Here is a 19,668-nt window from a genome sequence, read left to right as displayed (position 1 = left end):
CTCTCATTGGTCTCCGCGGTTCGCGGCTTTCATATCCATGGAGGAAGGAAAAATTGTAGGAGCGAGAATTACGTCACGCAGCCAGCCTTGGCAAGCGAACGCTCTGTGAAAGCCACAGTGGTGGCCCAACACGCGACCTCTTGCGTCGAGATCACGGAGCAGGAATCGAGATTTGCTGCGACGTTTGGTTCCTTGTAGCTATGCCAGTAGTTTTCATTCGGCGTGCGCTTGTTCAGCTACCCTGCCGTGGCTCTGTCTGCAGAGCGGGAACACTAAAACTAACCGCGCACTTTGACGTGCGATCACGTGTTGGGCCACCAGAGGTTTGGCTCCCATCGCGTTGCGGTGTGCTCCCTCCTATCTTTCTTCCTTCCCCCATGGTCATGTCCCGCTCCGCGTTCGCTCTTTTATCTTTCGCTCGGTTACGCCGCAGGGACGGGCCCCTTAGAACTGCGCACTAAAAGAAAACGCCTTTATATTTTCTGGGTTCGCGAATGTACTTACGCAAGATAGAAGAATAAACGAAAAGGTGAAAGGGCACAATATATGTGCCTAGTGAACGGAATGACGCAGCGCACACCGTTACGCGTTTTGTTACAATGCAGTGCTTCATAAGAAAATTATAATAATAATAAAAGAAACGAGGCAGCTGTGAGCGCTAGAGAAGAGGGAGCCGCATTAGCGCTAGTTGTCTCTGGCTTTTATGCTGTATGCATCCTCTGGCCGCAACCGCTCTTATCTCGTAACGTTTATATTAAGGTGTTCATTTTTTTTTCTTTCAAGACTATCAGCCATGCCGCTAACTTAAGTGATCACAATACGGGTGTAGCAACCAGAATAATCTGCAGGAGGAGGGCCATATCCCTGCTGGATCCGCCCGTGTAGCATTGAAGTTACGTGAAGCCATGCGCAAAGAAGCGGTCCCTGGGAAACGAGCCGTCAGCACCCGTGGCGTGATGCGGCATTGCATTGCCTATCGCGCTCGCCGCTTTTGTTTTCGGCAGCCCAAGTGTTTATTTTGCTTCCCGGGCGCAGGTCCCGATAAACATTCCGAGACTACACATATGCGGGCAAGGGTATGACTGTATGGGCTTTAGACAGATACGCGCGTGACGTTGTTGCGCGATCTCTTCTACCACGCAAAAAGATAGTAAGAGAGAGAGAGAGAGAGAGAGAGAGAGAAAGACTTCTGATTTCTGTGTGTATATACAGGCTGCGGCGCGTGCAATGATTTCCCATTGTTCGCCCGGCGGCTGTGGCACGCGCTATACTCTCGCTGCTGTCAGTAGAGCGATCGGAGGCGCCATCTGTGTAGCTGTCCGCCCAAACATTCCGACCAAGAAAAAATGGCTCTTCGTGCACGTTTTCGCCGACCAAGGCGGTGGCGCGTGAATGAAAGGGCTTTAACTCCGACGTGCTAGTGAAAACAAAGGCGAAGTTTGTGGTGAAGCCGTCGCTCAGGTTGGAGCAGGGACACGCGGAAAGACGCACAACGGTGGAGTCGCCGGAGAGACTCGTTCTGCAGGCCTCGTTGGTGCAGCTATTCGACGCAGCGTTGAAACTCCACCCGGGCACTCCCGCGCCGGCAAGATGGCTTGCGTCAGCCAAGTGACTGATGGAGGCCTGGTAGAGGGTTAAGGGATACCACTAGCAGCGGAGGAGGGAGAGGGTTGAATGAGCGGGAGAGAAAGCGCCAGCTGGTTGGGCGGACTCGCCGGCAATACCCACACGACCACATGGGCACAGTTTCAATCGACGTGCGTGACAGTCTCGTCGTGCAACAAGCCTGCCCTGCAGAAGGTTGCGACGAGCGTCAGTGAAGATGAAACGGGGAAAGGGAACGGCTGGAATGGCGTCCGTCGCTCCGTGCACTGGTCGCGGGCGCCAGTATAGCATTGACTTGCGTACCAGCTGGAGGCGAGTGCACGTGGACTCTGATATCGCAACCTTTCGATGACGCGGCGACCGCGACGCTGGCGTCGTTTGCGCTGCAATATATCTACCGCTGTGCGAAACGGCAGGGCACTTTGTCTTTGATCCCACTGAGTAAGTGCGCTTTTTCCATTGTTTACACCGAAGTCGAGACCCGCTATAGCGTTATCGGTGGGGACCCTCACTCGGCTTTAAGACCCTTGCGACGGCCGCTTGTTTCCTTTGTATCTGTCCACCGCGGCAGCGCGCTGGCGCGCGTGGCAAACTCGCGCGACGCCTGTGTAGAATGTGCTTACACCTTCGCGCGCACGCAGCAACATTTTTCACGGTCGCGTACACTGTAAACAAAAAAACACCTAGATGGGCGTTTTTTGCTTGTCCTCTAGCGCATTCCCTTTTGTACATCTTTTTGCTCCCATTGAAAGGGCGTACGATAAAACTCCCATTGACATGGGCATTAATTGGGCACACAACGGGGGTACCGTATACGCCCACTTCACCCCCCCCCCTATTTGACTGGGAGGTACAATGGGAGTATTGTGAAGGAATTAAAGGCATTTTAGTTTAGGTGCGGCAAGCTCGTAGCGAAATGCATGGTGGCGCGGGTCACGCGCTTACGCAGTACCAGACGGAACACCGCAGGCCGAAATGTCGAACGCCGGCGATCAAGGCTCAAGGGAACTCGGCCGTCCGTGAGCTGCCACCCGAGCAGGCGTCGCACCTGCTCGGAGCGAACGCCGGCGTCCGACACCTTGGCCTGCGGTGTTCCGTCTGCTGCTGCATAGGCGCGGCGTACCGCCACGAAGCATTTCGCCGCGGGCTCGCCACACGTGGTCCAATCGACGGCACAGGGCCACCGCTGAATCGACCAAGTCACGCGCACACGTGGTCCAATGGCGAATGAACCCGTCACCGCACGTCTTCATTTTTTTTCCCTTTCGCTGATCACAGAGCCCCTCTTTGCAAAGCTTTCATACAGTCGTCCTAGCTTATCGGCAGTGCCTCCGAGGCCAGCAAACGCCTTCGAGAGCAGTTGCTACTTGCTGAAAGGAAAAATGCACGAGACACACACTGACAGTGAAGAAAATTTATTTTACACCAAATGTAAGAAATATAATATGTTCACTTCCGGGCCCAAAAGAAAGCACATTTCTGCCCCAGTAAAACAATTGTCTGGATTTTAAAAAAGAGCACTGTACATTGTAAGCATGCCAGTTGCTAGTATTCTACATGTCCTAATACAATGAAATTAGTAAATGAAAGAAATGCTAAGAAATCTTATCTCGTTTCATACTGAACTGTAACTACAGAGCCATGTGTTTGAACTGTTACTTTGTACTGACGCTCCACACTTTTGCACAGACTATATATTGAGCTCGCTTGACTAAGAGTAGAACTTCATTTGGCCTAGTTGGCACATAATTCTGAACTTAAAACTTACAGCGCAAACACCTAAGACGAACCGCAAAAGGCAGATACGACACACGCTGGCACTAACTGACAACTTCTTTATTTCTTCGTCGTCGATGCATATATATGCCCTAGGCCACACAACTGCACAGGCGCACACATTACATTACAGAGATCTCCCAAATTATCACATATGCAAACGTAGGAACTCAAATTCAGATGGGTGCAGGGACAAAGCTATGTCACTGATGCAATTATCATTTTGCCTTTTTATGTCGTAGGCCTCTAAGGCAAGCCGCGCAAGCTCATTCATGCTTTTGCCAAGAATCGACGTCCCATCAAGTCGTGCCTCACAATTTTTGCAAGAGTTTATATGCGCAACAATGTGCACTCTTCTATCTACATTTTTGTTTACTTTTTGTGCATGTTCCCTGCGCGGTCCCTTAAACACATAAGGTCATCTATCAACTCAAGAAAATTGCTTGCAGGCATAGTGTTCCTTTGGCATTTTCTGCACCGAACAAGCTTTTAAAGCTATGCTCCCGCACCTGCGGAGAGGGCAGAGGAGGACGCCAAATTCGGCATGATGCTTCATACGTGTTGTGCGCGGTCGGCGTGGTTTATACAATTCACTCTCATGTGCTAAGACATAGCTTGGCTAGATAGGGCATGGCATCAATGAGCGACTCAGGGAACATGCGCAACAAGTAAACAAAAATGTAGATAGAGGAGCGCACCTTGGTGCGCATATAAACTCTTGCAACAATTGTGAGGCACAACTTGATGGGACGTCGATTCTTGGCAAAAGCAAGAATGAGCATGTGCGGCTTGCCTTAGAGGCTTACCACAAGAAAGGCAGGGCGATAATTGCATTAGTAAGATATCTTTGTCCCTGCATCCATCTGAATTTGACTTCCTACGCTTGCGTATGTGATAATTTGGCAGATCTCTGTAATGTAATCTGAGTGCCTGCGCGGTAGTGTGGCCTAGGGTTTATATTGCATCGACGACGAAGAAATAAAGAAGTTAGCACCAGTGTGTGTTGTATCTTCCTTTTGTGGTTCGTCTTAGGTGTTTGTGCTGTAAGTTTAAGTTGCTTGACTAAGCCATTCCTAATTAACAGTGGCTAGTATAATGAGGCCGATCAGTGGTATTTTGCATGGACTAGCACACAAATATGATAAATGTCAAAGTACTAAATTAAGAAATTGGGACTCATCCCACAAACAAGCTACATAATTTAGTGCTGGATTTCTGAGCAAGCTATTAAAAATTATTGTATTTTACGAACCAGAACCCACCTTCTGATTATGACACATGCCATAGCGAGTAACCCGAATTAATTTGGACAACCTGGGGTTCTTTACCATGCACCTGTCTAAGTACACAGGTGCTTTTGCATTTCGCTCCCACTGAAATGCAGTTTTGTTTAAGACTACATTTACGAAAGTTCCAAACACGATCCCCCCTATATGTTTACAGTGGGTGCTCTTTAAATGGAGCCTCAAGGTGCCAGGGAAATTGGTTCCATTTACCAGGCATTATATTTACTGAGAGACATTGCAGAGAGCCAACCAATTATCAGGATGGTGTCCTATTTAAGCCGCAGTTTCGAAGCGATTTTCGTTTATCGAGATTCCACTGTAGTCCATAATAGTGGATGAGTTGTGTTCTGCATGGACACATTAGCATGGCTACCATGTTTAGTTGAATATTGTGCAAGCAGCAACATTTCACTGTACCCAGTGCAATATATAAAGCAAGCAATGTAACATGTTGCAAATGCAGCCACGAACAAGTACCTTCCCTGATCATATCCAAAAGCAGCATCTTTATACGAAATTAGTCATGCTTTCTCCCGTTTAAGTGCCTTGTTTTCAGAAATCAAATCCTCCTTATCACATTGACCTCCAATTGTGTCATTCCCCGAGCTGAGGTCATTTGAGATTGCATTTAATTGCCCTTCAAATAGCATATTGGTCTTATTTAAAAAGCACATGGCATCACAGTGACCACCTAGACATAGAATTCGAGCTGCAACACAGTAGCAAACATTCTGAGGTAGAAACCTAACTATTCTTTTGAATTTGGATGCATGCTCAAAACACTGCTACGCAATTGCAGACAGGGCTGATAGTGTAGCAACCAGGACAGATTTAACGGACATAAAGGAGCAAAATTGTGTGAGCTTCGAATTATTATTCTCTCTGAGGAACCATGCTGTCCAATTATAAAACGGGGATCAAAATAAAGTAATTGGATAGCAAATCTGCATTTCATTAAGTAAATAAAATACTGTTCATGCTACCTTCCAGGGTGCACACTACATTCCCTTTCCTTGAATGTGAATTTGCTACCTTTCCATGGGTTGCCAAATGTATAGGTGTATTGTTGGTCAAGGGTGGTGGAATGGATATAGGTCTCAGGCTAGAGGAAATATTTAGAGAAGGAGACTTGCCAGGTTGAACAACGAATGTCTCAGGCTGGAGCCATTTGGTTCTCTTGCAAAGATGTTGCCTCCAGCTTGAGACTTCCTTTGTTGGACAACTGTTGATGACTAATTTCGCCATCTTTTCATTTACCCTCGTCTTATTCAACCTATTGCTCCACGCAGCAGCTGCACTTTCTTTAAAAAATAAAGATATTAATGAGCTCAAAGGCTTTGTGCATGGCTGCATCCCCAAGTGCAAAAATTTGTTTGCAGAGTGAATGACAGAGTTGGTACCTTTCTTGAGAATTCAATAGGAAGAACCAAAAATTAAGCTAACAGACTGGTTATGACGACAAGTAAACATGAATTGATGTGGAGTGCCATTTCTTCATTTTGCACCAGGCTTGGGGCCAGCCAGACTTCTTCCTAAAATTGAGAAAATTTTTCTAATGAAATACATATTAAGAGTATTTTCTTCATAATCTGAAAATTTAAAAACATGGTTATTTGGTTATTCATATTTAGTTGGGAACAGTGCGAAGGACACTGACGAAGTAAGGGCTTATGCAGTAATGCCACATAGTGCTGGCTGAGAACAGATTCAATTTTAGAACAGACAAACAGTTAAGTACTTTGGAATGCTTCCTAAAAGCCATAAAAAACCAAAGCAGGAAGCAGTTGTACAAAATAATGTATGTGCATGAAAAAGGCATCTGATCATCGGTTCGCAGACATGTATGCCATTTGCTTGTCAGTTAACAAAACACGTGTTACACTGAAACATTTCTCCTACAATTTGGCAATTCTGTGGGCTTTCATTATTGCTCGGGTCAGTTGGTTTATGTTGTTACTGCTACTAGTGTACGGTGAAGTGTAATGTAGATGGGCAAGTACTACTGACAACTATGAACATTGGCAAATTTTGCTGCACCAGGATAATGCATGCATTGTACTGCTGCAGCGAAACTTTCCAGTAAACATTCACAGTTGTCTGTAGCACTTTCCCATCTGTCTCACCTCACACTGTTTCATCTATAGCGCTTCACCATACTGTAATATGCACCACCGACACAAAATTCTACCCTTCTGAAGTTCTTACTGCTACTTCGCACTCGTCACATTCAGGCCGCCAGGCGTACTGAGCCCAATGTAGTATAACTGCATAGACTGGCAGCTCCTGTCATGGACTTATTCTGGTGTAATGGCACCACAGAAGCAAACGAAGACAAAGACATGCAGGACACAAGTGCCTAACCTCAACTCTCGCTTTAATAAGAAAACAGACATCATATACATCACATAGTGACAGGAAGTGATGTCATTAATTCAAAAACAAATTCTTTGTGCAATGTAGCTGAGAATGACTGATGCATTTGTCCTTTTCGTGCTAATCTGCCAAAGCTTAATTATCTTATGTACATCTGCTCATAATTTTTGGCTACAAGTTTTGATGAACACAGGAACGAACCAATCTATTTTGCAGTGCATCACTATGTGCGAATGAGAGTTATTCCACACAAACTTCATTAGCCGCAATCTCAAATTAATACAATGTGTGTATGCAATGCAAGCATGGCTGGATGGGAATGGCTGACTGTACATAACCTCCGTTGCACAGTGCACCGCCTGCAAATTGTGCTGCACGCAACAAATTAATTTGTTTTCCTGGCTTGTCTTTTTTTCTCATCAGAGCAAATCTCTCATCACGTTTCATACAGAAAAAAAATTTTTGCCCGTAGATACCAGCTACACAATTACCCATGAAAATTACAAATGCATACGAAACAACTGCAACCACTTTTTTTACTTCATCTCATTCATTATATTCCATATTCATGCCTAATTTAGTTGCGCAAATCATTGTTTTCTCAGGCCCTTGTTAGGAGAGTTTTGTGCTGTAATAAAAGGCAGAAGCCAAAAAAAGGAAAAGGTTGGTTGTGGTTGAAGCACAATATGCATCTAGTGAGCTAGGCCGCAAGCGTTGTGTAGTCTGCTGCCATCATAAGGCCGTGCCTACATTGGACAGATGGGATGCTCTATTAATGCGAAATCAGGGAAATTGAGGGAGTATGAGTCATCCGTGTGAAACAATCCTCCATCACACAATGTTAAATACTGCAAAGAATGTGACTGCGGTCCTGTGTTCCACAAAACTTGCGTTGTAGCCAGGTATTACGACCTGACAACATGCAAGGTAATTGTGGCTTGCAACATTTAAAAAGTATGACGAATGTATCAGTGATCCATTAGTTGCACTGCATAAAGAATTTCTTTTAACAGATATCATCACATCATGTCTCCACCTGTTATTAAATATTGCCTGTTTCCTTATTTTAAAGCTTGAAGTGAGATCCGGTGCTTGTGTCATGTGCGTACATATCTTTGTTTACTTTTTGTGGTGTCATTACACCAGAATTTATATAACCAAATGGCCACACACTGCTTTTGTCACGTTATAGTGGTGCTTGCAAAGCCTCCCAAACAGCAGCCTATTTGGTCAAAACATGCTTTTGTACATATGCTCTTCCAAATAGAAAAGCTATCAAGAAGGTAACAAGAATCAAGAGCATTAAGTTAAATCCACTGCAATGCTTTACTTTTTTGCCTTTATTCCTTACACCTAAGTGGATAAGAAAGAGTGTGAATGTTACAGAAATGCACTAAATAAGTTCTTGAAATTATGCAAAAATGTTAACGCAACTAAGCATAGATTTATGTGCAATAATAGACACCAGTCTCAATTTCTTTCCTTCTGACATAAACATAGTATATCTTATTCCTTTGGCATGAAGGAAAGCATATGTAGACCAGACAAGCTTATATTTGAATGAGAGCCTTCACGATTAAGCACCACTATAATGTGACCATAAGAGTACATACACTGTAAACAGTGCCGATGACCGCCCAAATTTCATAAGTGCAACATGTTAGCGAAAGCAGCAACCATTAACCCAGAAACTAATCAAATCCCACAAAATAACAAGAAAAAAAAAAGACTATTGTGTCAGCGCAGCACCTGTTCTCAGAAGTTACAGAAAAGTGGTATGCTTGTTAACAAACCTGAAACCACGGCACATTTGTATCTGACCACCCCCTGCCTCTTTATGTGCTTTCGTGCCTTTGACAAGGCATTACTGGATATTTATTTGCTTGTCTGTTGCAAAAACACATCAATTGTTAGTCAGTGCACAGTGCACCATGCCATTTATCTATGTGGACTCACTTAGTGCCCTTAGCACTGCTCTCACCTATTCAGAACTAAGGATTGCAAAAAGACTTGTTCCACTTAAATCTACATGCCTTAATATGTGGGTTCTGCAGTTGGAATAGGGTAATTATAAGTAAAATGCATGACATGTTCTGATGAACTTTGTTTTCATAATCTAATTGTTTATTTGGGCACATAACCAGTCAGATCATTTGTACTAAAACAAGAAAACAAATTCAACACACTAGTTTATACTGGTTGGTGCTCTATTGACTTTAGTACACACATTGAACAAACGACAGGCAGTGAGAAATACCAACAACCACTAACTTCCACACGGCATTATTGGTCACATGTGCACGATATAGCTACAAAAACCCAAACGAAAGTAGACAAAGAAAAAAGTACATTTTAACAGGAAAAGAACAAGACAAAAAAAATTCTTTTGGTAGCTAAGTCACAATCAAGGTGTAAATGACAGCTATAGTTTGGCAAGCACACATGTAGTTACTTTGCTCAGTTCCTCGATATCCCAATTTCTTGTTTGACAGCAACACCAACGGGACATCTACGCATATCTATTGCACATGCCATTTTTGCTCGCTCCAAAATCCTTTCATGGTTATTCATTTAGTACCTGCTTCGCCTGTACTGGCATTGCAGGGGGGGTATACATTCTGTGTAATGTAACTTACATTCAAATCAAGCACACAAAGCAGGGAGGGAATTATCTTTGAAAACTATGCAAACAATTGCAGGCTGAAAAACCTTGCAGTCCCTTTGGTCCAAGGAAAAAACAATGTGAGGCATCACCTATAAGTAAAGGAAATTAATAAACCTTTTTAGTGTAATCTCTTTCTTGTGAGGTATGATGATAGCCTGATATGAATTTCTCTATCTCTACATGTTTGGAACAGTATATGCTTGAAATAATCTTAACTGAAGAGATTTCCCAGTCTTTTAAATCCTGCCATTGCAGCTTACCCTTACTCTCAGTAATACAAAGCCTTTTAGTATGACTTCCTATTACAAATCTAACTGCCATATTTTGAACATTTTCAAGCAGACCAGCTGACTCAATATTATGGGGATTCTAGCAAACATGTACTTATTTGATTAGTGAATGCACATAAGCAAAATACCGCTGTTCTTTGAGGTTTTCGGGAAGCCAACAAAATGTGTATGGGTGGACACACGACAGCTACTACACCGATAAGCATCGTGGCCAACCAAAATTAAGTTTATTCCTATATGGGCGAGCGCGGCGGAGTGTGAGCAGACAATGGTCGGCTTTTTCTGGAGTCATATACAAAGGAACCCCAACATAACGAATGCACTAAAATCAGCAATTTGGTTTGTTGTACTCAGATTCGACCGTTTAGTCAAATAAATACATTTGCAAATGGATTGTTTTCCCACGGAAAGGGCCGCAGTCAGAAAACACAAATCTGAATGAGAAAAAAATTTTGAATTTGAGAGTCAGCGACCAAAGATACGGTTTCACGGTGTGTTAACGATACCTTCACATAGGTAGCATGAAGCAAACCCAGCCTTGCTTTCGCATCCACCCTGTCCTCTTTGATACTGCCACACACAGTGGAACGACACCATCATGAAAAGTGCTGGCAGTGGAGGTGAATGCTTTGTCTGTATCAAACTTCAATGCATCTCTGAAACTACAGATTATGCAACCCCGTGTACTAAACACGGGGGAAGACTGTGCACATAATACCACGCCATATCAGCACGTCTAGTCTTTCCACACGCAGCAGATCACCTCTAGAACAGGGTGTGCAGGCTGCAGATGTGCTCAGCTGCGCTCACAGCCATGGCGCTAGAAAAGAAGACGCACGGACTGGGCCCTTCTGAGGGCCCCCTTAAAAGCTTAGTTTGTCATTTTTTGTTTCTGTAATAGGCTAGTGATAAAAGTGAATTTGCTTCATGCCTATTAAGAAATGTTGTACACATGGTAGAAAAATTATGAAAGTAGAACATTTTATTACTTTTCACCCCTCTCAGTTGGAATATCGTACAAATGCATAAGCAGCCATTTTTGCCTTGTTTCATCTAAGATGTTTTTTTCATGCTGAAAGAAAGGCATGTGTTTAAAAAATAAGCTTGGTTGCAACATGTAAAGGAATTATGTAATGTCACAAGGGTTCCTGAAATCAAAATATATTTTGTGATTTCTTTGCGACTGGAACACTCAAAAGGAAAACGACCTTTTAAACAGACTAAAACAAAGCCACAGCACATGCACCCATACTAAGCCAGGGACTGTATCAAGCTGATATGAGAAGACTTTCAAGAAAGAATCTTTCCCGGTTTGGGAAAATTCTTAAAACAATGGTTAATACCTGGCCCCACGCCTTAAATCTAGAAGGAATAAAGTTCTTAAGCTACTCTGTGTTCTTTCTTGAACCCAACAAATGTGCCTAGAAAAATGGGTCAAGTCTACATCTTGCCGCATCTGTGGCAAGGTGTGAACAAAAAACTCGCTTTAGCTGGCTGCAGTGCTCCCTGCGATGAATATTCAGGCAGAAAATTGTTACCCCAGTGTGACTGTGCACCCAAGAAAACAAAATGTGGTAGACTACATCAATGCAAACGGAAAAATCTATAGTCCATGCTTGCTGGCAACCTGTGTCTGTATTGGCCTCTAGGAGAATTGTGGCCCCCACGTGCTGGAATATTTCCGTGGCATAGAAAACATTGTGTGATACCAGCTATCAAGTGCTACCATGAAGTAGCTACCAGCTATCAAGCTATCAAAAGAGCTATAGGCAATTTTGCTGCAATAACAGTACTGTTTTTATAGCATTCGTTGTGGGGAGTGCAGCTTGCCCCTTTTGCCGGAGTTCTTGCTGAACGGCGATTTATTATCAGTTTGTTATATGTGGAACTTGAACAGCTTATATTTTTGTCTCCTCAATCCACACTTCTGCTGCACTTTTGCCAGCATCTCTACACAGGGTGTCTTGACTGAGGTCATACCAAGTAAGCACGCTACAAGCCTTGTGTGCATCGTTTTCATGACTCTTTCGATGACCAAATTTCATTTTCAGTGACTTTATCAACTAAGTATCTAGCGGCAGCTTGAACATGGGTACTCATGAGAACTCGCACCAGGCTTCGTCAAATACGTCCAGCACTGCAGCACTGAGTAGTGAACCATGCTGTAAGAGTTGGCAACTAAATTGCCACCTTGTGATTGAAACTTTTCATCCTTACAATCAAAGCTTCAATTGCCCAGCCAGCGAGCTGCAGCAAAGCTGTGAACTATAGTCATCTGATGTCACATTCTATGTCATAGCGATAAGGTGATCCCTCCAGTGGTGGCCCTCAAGGCCAACAGGCATCCCTTTCTATGCACGTGCTTGTGTAGGACTGGGGAGATGGTGCCAGTTTGTTCTTCAGCATTAACACTGTTCACGCTGTATCAGGAACACATTTTCTTACTCAGTGCAATAGCCCTTGAACCTACATAATTGCCAATGAGTCCTTTGTCGACCAACCTTTCCTTTGCCATGTCATTTCCTTCTGCCTTGATGTCACAGCAACTTCAGCTATATGAAGCAATGATGGTGTTTGAGTACCCACACAGCCTTGCAGCTTTCCAACCTGAACATCGCTTCATTAAAAGCTGACATGATTTGGTCTCAGCAGACAGATCAGAGTTTAAAAGAAGCCTTAAACTTCTTTCAAAGTCATTCTAACCTTGTCAATAATCCCGTGCCTTTTGATGTGTTATTCAGCATTGTCCAAAGCAAGTCGGCTCTTAAAAATCAAAATAACAACTTTGTGAGGCCACCTACTAGGCTACCACTGTCTCTTCAGCCAGCCTGAAGTGTCTTGCAGCCATCAAAGCTGGAGTGCAAAAAAAACGACAAAGAAAAGTGTGGCAGACAAAATGCTCATGGAAATCCATATGTTTATGGACTGTTACACTGACTGAAAAAGATGGTGGCTTCCCAATACAGTCTTGATGTACGTAGCTGTTTCAGTCACGAATAAACAGCCAGTTGCGCAGTCCTGCACAAGCACAGTGTACAGATGCCCATGGATTAAAATTTGTTGTGTGTGCATGTGGTACAGTGTACCACATTTCATGTTCCTGAGGCTGCAGTACACTGGGAAGACTGGTTGCAACTTCAATAGTAGGCCCTTAGAGTATTGCAGCCCTTTGTTCATATTTTGCTGCAGATTGTATCAAATGCGAATGCAAATTGTTTTGCAGGACACGTCAGTTCAGTTCAAGCAATTAGACAGAGTAACCCAAGAAATAGTTTAAGCCTCGAAAAGGTCTTAATACAGTCCCTAGTTTAGTACAGGTTTTCGCCTGATGTTTTGGCTTCTTCTACGGTATAATGCTGTTGCTTGCTAGGTACTGGTGGTGTGATGTGCACACTCTCTTGTGTTGCTATAACGACAACTTGTAAAAAAGATTTTCCTTCCTAACAAACATTTGGATACAGTGCCTGTGAGCTCATCTTTTAACCTGTTTTTCATTTGATCTGTGCATTTACATTGAACGTAAACTAGAAAATATCAGTACTGAGAATCACAAAAGAACACACCTGTGTAACGATTCTGCCGAGATCGTGGGAGTGGTCCAGCCACAGGATGCAACGCAGGTAGAAAGGCCTCCTGAGTTAAAGCAAAATAACAATCGTTGTAAGATGCGAATAAAAAATTTTATTCTGTGAGGCTTTCGGCATGTATACTAATTACCATATTTGTATGTAAAATAGTTTTGCATAATAGCTGAGCAAGGTTAACGTCTCGCCCTGTGACTGTCAGCCAATACTACTCATGGCAATGGTGGCAAATATGGCACATCCTTTCAAATGGAACTTTTGTGGGTTACATGAATTTAAAAGAACTTAGGTTTACATAATACATAACACCTGTGGTTAGAAGGATGTCTTGCATGCAGCACCAATGCCACAAGTGGCACTGCTTAACACTTCCAGGGCCAGACTTAGTACATAAACAATACAAATGTGCAACAATGTGAACAGGTGGTTAGCTGCTGCTATAACTCAAAGATTGCATGCATCATGTAGATGTGAATGCAGCTCCCATCAGGAGCGAGTTGCCCTTTAGTGCACTTCACTTCTCTTCCTCTTTTGTCTTCATTGCATGTTGGTGCCATATGGTAATAATGAACAAAAATTAAGCACTTCAGTTCCCATTCTTGTTTTACTACATGCTGTAAAGTCATCTAAGTGCGCTTAATACTCTTAAGAATGTACTTTAGCCATTTTGTCAATATTTTTCGCTTGGCTTCACTACACCTTAATGTAGTGCAAATTCTAGACAATGCTTACAAAAAAACCTACTCCACACAATAACACCTCCAATTAACAGTACACAGTCTATGGCTTCGAGATGTGTACATACATACTTTATACATGGTTACAATGAAAATATAAGTGGCTGTTCTAATACGCACACTTAGCATACTGCATAACAGTCACCTGGTTCCAAAATGGCTTTTTGTTATCACACATAGGACGGCCACAACTATAAATTTAATTCTGGCAGTAACTTAAGCCACGGCCAAAACCTTCATAGTGCAATCAATGAAAATTTTCGAATTTAGAGCAGTTAGACATAAACAGGGCAAGTAGTTTTAAAGTGTTAAATAATGAACTGTTATGGAACATGGCGGTAGAAGGCCATGCGCCTGAAACATAGGTACTGTTTATCATATAAGCACATTCTTATATTTTTGCTTAGTTTCCTAGGGACTGCATCAAACAGTTTGCTTGTGTAAATTTTGCTACATGGCTGTATCGTATTAGCCCTTATCTTTTCACATTTGGCTTACTGCAGCTTTATGCACATGCATAAAGCTACTACTGCTACCACTTTCTACACTACTACCTACTACCTACACTACTACCTTCAGCTGAAGGCCAAGCACTATGCTGTCCAACATACATGCATTTAACAACACCGAACAGTAGACAGAGAATGAGCAACTCTTTTAAAAAGTGCAGTTCTTTGGAGACACATTGATATATATCTGGAAAACAGAGATTTTTGCTAAAATTATAACTTAATATAATTGGTACTGAGCATAATGCATCTTGCAATAAACTTGCACTTACCGCACACCATTATACACACTGCGACCTCTGCAGCTTCTCCACAATCTGGCACAATGTGCTCAAGCTGCCTGTAAACCCTGGAAGGGGTCTATGATAGTTTAAGAAGCTTAGCAAACATGAGAAAGACCTAAAATGAAGGTCAGAGAAGCAAAGCAAATTTTTAACCATTCCTCTCTATGTTGCTATGAATGTCAAGGTTCCAGCAAATGATGTGTTTGAATTGTGTTTTTAATCGTGCAATACTAGAGAGCACATTTTTGCAATAATAATGTGACAGAGAAGAATGACAGAAACTAACTTGATGAATATTTTTCTAAACTTGCATGAGGTTTTCGTCATTATGCTGATGCACACACCTGCATACCTCTACTGTGAAGTCTTGTTTCAGTTTATTTTATTGTCACATAGTAATTTACACCATACACTTGTCCTGAAATACATCACGTTGGGCTCCTTCAGTATTTTTTGCTTACTGGAAACACGCATGCCTATACAGGGCAAGCACTCAATACATGCAAGACTGCCACGGGAATGGCCACTCGAGGTCGACTGTTAGTACAGCGCAAAGGACGAGGACTGAAGGAAGAACACAACACAGGCGCTGTCACACAGAAACATACTCAAGGCACTTTGCGAGATTCTCAGGCTTCTTTCATGCTCTAAAAACACATTATGTAGCACATATTGAGCCACAGATAGCTGTACTGGGAAATTTTCACGTTGCTCTACAATTTTATAATTGAGACTTTTTATCTAATTACATTTGAGAAGTTGATTAATTGATTAAGACTAATTAGGTAATTAGGCAAAATGCAGCAAATCCAAGTATTTCCAAGAGACAGGAAACAACATTACATAGGTTCTGTGCAGCTAGATGGCATATTCATATTTTTAAAAGTTTGCTAGAGTTACGTGGGATAACCTGCATACCTCCTATGGAACAGGTGTCACACCAATCACTCTAAGTAATGCCGCTAAACTAGCCATTGCGCTCAAAACATATAGGGTAAAAAAGCAAACTCTAGGTAAGAGCATACCAAGGCCTCTATTGCTGAAAAGGGAAACTGGTGGGAGGCGCCCGATCTCCGGCCATGAAGCTGCTTCATCCTCACAGTTGGCAATGAAACGACCGCAGCCGCAGTCCTGAAATAAAAATGAAAAATTTGACACTACAGTGATCACACAGAACACAAAAAAGCTGGTCACAAGCTTATCTTGGAGAACATCTGCTGCTACATTAGGTTTTGTATATTCGTCAGCTTATTGTTAAACTAAGCTTGCCAATATTTTATATCTTAATGGCTTTGCTCTTTACAAACCAATACCTTTGCCCAACTCATGCACATATGCACTACTTAAGCTATGAGATGTTTACTGATCCCTTACAATGAATGGCTTCTAAGACAAATTATTTCACACAAAAGGATGCATAACTTATGAGTGTTACTGACATTGAATACCAAGGTAGTACCTTTTTTTATAGACAATCGCGGACTTGAAGCACATTTTTCTCACAGATACAGGTTACAGGTTGATCGGTCTGCCCTTTTTTTTTTTCACCAGCAACAGAAATTTTGTTATTAATACTCCTGCAATATAGGATGACGCTGTGATGTGTGATATGATCCTGAGTTGAAAAGCGCAACTTCTTTGTGTTAATTTGGCACCTAGAATTCAATACTAAATATCTGTACCCAATAGGCAATGGCACAGCAGCAAAGTAATTAAACATTAAACAAGTTCAGGTATCCAGAGCACAGCGCCAGCTGTTGAATAACAACATTGCACAAGCATCGACTATATAGATATAACGTAGTAAGTGCACCGCAGGCGTAGTGGCGGCCTCAGCAAAGAACACAGGCATGGAGCGACGCGCCCGTATGACCTATCATCGGCAATGCTATCGCGTAAATTGATATATCTCGTCACGGCACGGGCACAGTTTTCTGCCGGCCGAGGTGCCGGCGCCACTGGTACTCACCTGCTCCGGCCGCCGAGGTTCAAGTGACGGCGTATCCAGTAATCTGAACCCAAGGAGGACACCTGTTACCGCCAAGCAGTACGCTAACAATAAGGAGGTTCTTATACTCTGACCGGCAGCTCATGCGGCGTTGACCCGTAGTGCCGTTGGAAGCTCACCACACGCTTTTAATACCACAAACGCGCCGCTGACATTTCACGCCCGTAGATCAAAGTCGACGGGCGCAGGCTCTACATGCTACGTGCCGCAGTCGCGCACTGCCTGCACAATCAACGACGTGGGCGCGAAGAGACACAGACGATAGAAAGGAGCGTACTGGCAAATCTGCACAATGCGCGCTAAGTGGGCGACCTACTGCACACAATCGCACGAGCTAGGGGATTGGCGCCACGTACGCGCCAGCTAGCAGATACCGCGCACAAAGAAGCGCCGCCGGTTCTCGCTCAAATGATCGCTGTACAAACACTCACACACGCGCACCGCAGTAAGCCCTTAACGAGCCGCCACATTTTCAGGCCGCGGTTAGGCGGCGAAGCTTAGCTCACCTCGCACTGCACGTAACTATTATGGTAGTGGCTTGCGCTTCGGGGATCATGTCGAATGCTCACATCCGCCCAATTAAAGACGCGGCAAAGTCCCTCATTATATAAAATCCTAATTTTTAAGTACACTCGCTTGACTCTGAGCACTCAAGTCGCCTCGATTACGACAAAGCTCGAAGAAACACAGTGATCGTGCAAAATGGTTCTGGACGGTCAACTGTCGCGCCATGTTGCATCGAGACCTTCAACAAGTCATATCAGCGCGTCTCCTCACTTAGAACACATGCACACTCATAGAACATGTAATAATCGTTCAAAGTCACTTACCGTGGAGTCTTGGGGGTTCAAAGCAGTGAGAAACATCAACCACGGTAGAAGAATGTGCCGTCGCTGGTCGAATGGCCGTCGCTGAAAGCTTCTTCAACGCGCGCGCGCGCGCTCCGAAGGCTGGTGTTCCTCCGCGCGTAGTTCCGACTTCGGCGTCCTCTGCAGCACCAAGGCGCGGCTACTCCGAACAGAAAAACAGCGCCGACACACATTGCGCGGGATATTTCGAATCTGACTGCAGAAATAATCCTACTGAAATTGTCGCTGCGGCTGACTGCCTTGTTGGTCATGGCTGAGTTATTCTTTTCTCTGTTTGGCTCGTCTCAATTTCCCCTACGCCACCGTTATTCCTTGAAAACCCCCATTTTACAACCGCAATGCCCCTTCAAATGGGGTCGGGGGTATAATAATGGTTCTAGCTTATTTTACTTCTTCTCGTGGGCGTACTCATTTTAAGCTAGGGGGGAAAAATGGCATATCAACTGTTAAAACGCCCATATGGGCTCATTTGTGTTTACAGTGTAGAGCACTGCTTTTGGCTTGGTGCCTGTACTCGGTGTACTGGGAGTTGACTTTGAACGATTCCCTTCGCTGTTTGCTCATTTCGTTCTTTTTTCTTTTGGATAAAGAAACGAAGCTGGCTGTCGGGTGCACGGCATTGTTCCGCAATTACTAGCGACGTCCTTTGTTTTACGCGGGTATAGACTTTGAAAGCTGTTGCAGCGATACAGTCGATTAAGCAGTTAAATGGCTCGCGTTCGGAGATGAATAAAGGTGTGTTGTGTCGTGTCGACGCGCTCGGGCAACTCTGGTCAAACGTGCATGTGCAAGCATCGACTATTAAGCAGCAAATCAAAAGAACCGTGACGTCATTTGAGGATGAAACCAGGCTAAGGCGGAAACTATACGCCTCGTGATCATTGTCAGGACACTTCGAAGTAAGGAGGACTATTCGAGTGTCTTACAGCGCTTCCGTACATGTTTCGTTGGAGGAGGAGGGGAGTGTTGTCTGCAGGACCATGGTCGTAGATCGAACAGTGACGTATACTTTGGGTTTAAAAGGAAGAGCACGAGTCCGTTGCTCGGTCAGCGGGCGCACGGGAGTTACATGCATATGCGCGGCGCTTTGCCCTTATACGCAAGGGACGCGAACCGTTGGCAAAATGCTGCGCTATGGCTACACTAGAAAAGAGAAATGGCAGTCTGTTGCGAAACAGCATTTGAGACTACACGATATATATCGCGAGCGCTCCGCAGTTGCGAAGGTATCGCCTCCTGTGCGGAGCCGATTGCCACGAAGCCGCTTGCACGCGCGCAGCTGCGCGTGTGGTCAGTGACCACTCGTGGCTGGTCAGTTGAACGCTCTTGGAGACTTGGACGGCGTCTGCGCGTCGTGATGTGTGGTATGTAAAGTGATCCGCAGCGCCGCACGGGCGGCGAGGCGTTGCGTCTTGCGGTTTCTTTAGCTGGGCGTCCGGCAACAGCAGCTCTGCTGAGGCAGGAAACCCCGCAAAGGCGACACTGCGCATGCGCGGTGCGCGGGAGCGTACGCACGGTCTCTTGCTCGCGCCCGCGGATTTTCAAAAGCTGCGTATAGCGTCCGCTGCCGGACTTTGCGGGACGTTCTCGCGTGTCCACGCGAGCGCATTTTTCTATGTTGCGCCGGCCGAAGATGGGACTCCGGCTTTTGATTTGACTCCGTGGCAGCTGATATTGGCTAC

The 19,668-nt window shown here is 44.2% G+C and overlaps 1 protein-coding gene and 1 long non-coding RNA gene across 4 annotated transcripts in view; one reads left to right on the top strand and one right to left on the bottom strand.

The window, feature by feature from the left end:
• LOC126537889 (E3 ubiquitin-protein ligase RNF19A-like) overlaps nt 1-19,668 on the top strand; it is a 123,958-nt gene that overhangs the window by 37,538 nt on the left and 66,752 nt on the right. The gene's annotated exons all lie outside the window — the stretch shown is intronic.
• On the bottom strand, nt 3,005-18,455 carry LOC129386486 (uncharacterized). The gene is made up of 4 exons (XR_008613856.2): nt 17,948-18,455; nt 16,135-16,240; nt 13,559-13,628; nt 3,005-6,199 (listed from the first exon to the last, which is right to left on the bottom strand). It is a non-coding gene; the product is annotated as an uncharacterized lncRNA (long non-coding RNA).

Source organism: Dermacentor andersoni, chromosome 4 (assembly GCF_023375885.2).
Source record: "Dermacentor andersoni chromosome 4, qqDerAnde1_hic_scaffold, whole genome shotgun sequence".
Taxonomy (NCBI): domain Eukaryota; kingdom Metazoa; phylum Arthropoda; class Arachnida; order Ixodida; family Ixodidae; genus Dermacentor; species Dermacentor andersoni.
The sequence above is the reverse complement of the archived record's forward strand: the minus strand, read 5'-3'. Positions and strand labels throughout refer to the sequence as shown.